Genomic DNA, 3,643 nt, shown 5'->3' with positions numbered 1-3,643 from the left:
CGGATCAGCCTGGCTACCTATCCTTCCTCCTCCATGTAGATGTACACATTCCCCGCAGCCCTGTCCACTTTAGGACTGCATTATTCTGCCCCCACCCACCAGAGCTGATTGGTTTAGGGATAGACAGCTGACCCAGGCATGGACCAATCAGATTTTTTTTCTTGGGAATTTAGAATTCTGAACTGGGGCTTGCAGGGAGGGTTTGAGTAGTCTTAGGAGCTAAACCTGTGGCTCAAAGAAGGGCTAGGAATCTCCAAAGCAGACTCAGTTTCAGCATTTCCTCAGATTCCTTGGATTCTCCAGATGTTCTGTATCCCAATCCATCCTCCCCTTCCTCTTCTTTTCCCTGAAAATCTCAGAATCCTCTCTGTCCCGTGCAAACCAACAAGCCCGAGTGACCTGGTCTCTAGCCCAGGTAGGTCCCTGCTCATCATCCAGAGCTACGAAGATGAAGACGCCGACCCTCTGGGCAATTTCGAAAGTTCCAAGCAGAACAAAGGATGATCGAGGTTTTATGTTTCAATACGAAACCATCGTGCAAACCAATTTCAGAGTCCTCTTCATTAACAGTGTCCTTACACTAACATTCTGTTGGGTAAGTTGTTGAACCTATTGGTGGCCCAGTTTTTTCATCATCGCCAAATGGAGATATGACGTGACTTTATAGGGCCAATGTTAAGATTGATGCAAAATTACTGAAAAGCTATAGACACATAGAGGAGGTCGCACGAGGGAACAATATCGCAATGGAGAAAAGAGCGAAGGCTTCGCAGTCAGCCAGGCTCGCGTTCAAATCCCAGTTCTGCTGTATGACCTTGGGCACCTCGCTCGACCTCTCTGAGCTTCCGTTTCACCATTCTTATAAGGGCGACGCACTAGTCTCTGTGCTGTAGGGTTACTGGGAAGATTTAACAATGTTACACATGCAAATTATTTAGCGTAGTGCCAGGCACAGAGTAAGCCCTCAATAATTGATGGCTACCGTTAGCGGTTTTATGATAGGTCGCCCAGAGAACGTTCAGTGTTATTTCAAGGTCAAAAGCATCCTTCCATCCCCCTTCCTCACAGTTGAAACGATCCGGTGGCTTTCACCTCTCCCTGACTCCGAGTCTGTGGGCTGCCTGGTTCTCTCCTCCTTTTCCTTTTTTTCTCATCTTCCCATCAAAGGTTGACTTTCAAGATTCCAGGCTTTGGCTGGAATGAGCTTGTAGCCTCCCGGCCCCTCAGAAAGAGCCAGCTTTTCTGAAAGTCGAGGCTTCTAGTTCCCTCCTCACCCCAGTAAATGTGGTCAGGACACTGGCATTTCAAGGGGCCCCCACCTCACCCCCTCAGAAGCTTCTTTCCCCAGCCTTGGGCAATTTCCTCACATTCACTATCCGTACGCTGATGGTTACTCAAGAAGAACCTCCATGAAGGGACTTTATAGACCCTCCAGCCTGGTACACGGGGCCCCGGGTAGTGAAGGCCCCTGCTCTGTGCCAGGAGCTTTGTGTTTAATCCCCCAATAATGCTCTCAAAAGCTGGGCTGTCTGACGACGGTAGCCACTGGCCACGTGTGGCTATTTAAATGAAATCAATTAAAATTAAATAAAATTTGACAGTTCCTCCATCATACCAGCTACCACACACACGGGCAGAGGCCAACAACTTAGTGTGCATATGTCCATCATGGCAAAAAATTCTACTGTGCAGCATGAAACCATCATCACCCCACTTTACGGATGAGGAAACTGAGTCTCAGCGTCGCACAGATGTGCCATCGAGCCACCAGGATTGGCCCTCAGGCCACTTTTTCCAAACCACCAGACCACACTGCTTTTATAAAATGCCCAGCACCGGGCTGGGCTCCAAGGACAGAAAAACTGATGAACTCAGAGGACAGAGTGACGAGTCGTTAAAAAAATTTTTTTAAAAAAATGACAGTGCTGCATGACAACCCACCGGATCTGTGGGCTCGGGGACACCTTCCCCATGGAGCCGAGAAAAATCTAACCTCCTGTCTTCATCCCCTTCATCAGCAAAACTTTGCAGAACGGCACTGCCCCAGACAGAAGCCGCAGGCTACACATGTCTGCTGAGCCCTGGAAATATGACGAGATGAGATGTCAGTGTGAAATACACACTAGGTTTCTAAGATGGTCCAAAAAAACCCCAGAATGTAAGCTATCTCAAGAATTGTTCATAACGATTACATGTCGACATGATCATTTTCAACTCTTTCGGTTTAAAGTACACTGCTGTAATTTCACTTGTTTCTTTTCACTTTTTCAATGTGCCCGCTAGAAAGTTTACACTTAGGTCCGTGGTTCACGGTGTGTTTCTACTGGTTGACGCCACCCAGTAGGGCCTACTGTGTGCCAGACCCTGCGCTCTGCAAGCCGCCACAGAGTGGCGGTAGGAGGGTTTGACTCTCAGCCGACAGCAGCCAGCTGTGACGGCCAAGACAAGGGACACACTGCGCTACTCTGAGGTCGGTGCCCCCAGCTGGCACACAGGCTCCGAGCGTCCAGCAGCTCTGCCTTCTGCACAGAGTGCGGGGCGGCTGCACACCAGAGAGCCAGGTGCACAGATCTGGGGCCTTAAACAAGCGACTTATTTTCTCCGTTTCCTCATCTGTAAAATGGAAATAATTGTCCCTGCCTCCTGGAGTTAATTTAACCTTAGAGGTTAAATTAAGCAACTGAATGAATGCACAGTGCCTGTCCCATGGTAGGTGCTTAATATATGACTATGGTTTTCAACCAGGGGTGGCGTTGGCCCCCCAAGGCATTCAGCAATGTCTGGAAACATTTGGGGCGTAACAACTAGAGGGGGGAGGATACTACTGGCATTTAATGAGTGAAGACCAGAGATATGCTGGACATTCTACAATGCACCGGGCGGCCTCCGCCACAAAGAATTATCCAGTGACGTTGAGGTTAAGAAACCCTGATGTCTGGCAATGACTATTATTCATATTAACACTTATGAAAATTGTCTAGTTAAAAATACAGTCAGGAGGCGGCAGACTCCATGGAGGCAGGGACCTTCGTCAGTCTTGATCTCTGCCATAGCCCCAATGCCTAGAACAGTGCCCGGCACATAGTCAATGCCCAGGAAATATTTGCCGCATGAAGAATGAGTGAATCCAATGGCAGGGCTTCTTGTTGCCGAAGTCTCAACCACTCCCAGTTAGAAAGGTTCCAGATCATCATCTCGGTCCGCAAATTTATTCACGCGAGAAACATTTGCCGAGCACCTACTGTGTGAGACGCTCTATGCTTCGGCACCGGGGGCGTAATGGTGTGGACGAGGCTGAGAAGTGGAGCTCGGTCTTATGGGTAAATTGGACAAGTTCTGGTGCCTGGGGTAGGTAAGTTTTGGTGGCCAGGGGGCTCGGGGAAGCCACCTGCCTGAGGTGGGAGGCGGACTCAGAAAAAACTTCCAGGAGAACATGATTTCCACAATTAGGCCTAGAGGAGGAGGAGAAAGCGGCTAGTTTTTCCAGCACTCTCCAAATTTCTGGGGTCTCTTGTATAGCAGCCCTTTGAGAGGAGGTCACTTCCTCCAAAGGCAGCCCACTCCGTGATTTGTCACTGCTTCTTACGAGAACATTCTCTTTACTGATGACACTCAGTAGTAAATGGGGCCAAGGGTGCAGTCA

This window comes from Rousettus aegyptiacus, unplaced genomic scaffold (assembly GCF_014176215.1).
Source record: "Rousettus aegyptiacus isolate mRouAeg1 unplaced genomic scaffold, mRouAeg1.p scaffold_m13_p_5, whole genome shotgun sequence".
Classification (NCBI taxonomy): Eukaryota; Metazoa; Chordata; class Mammalia; order Chiroptera; family Pteropodidae; genus Rousettus; species Rousettus aegyptiacus.
This window is presented reverse-complemented; position numbering follows the sequence as displayed.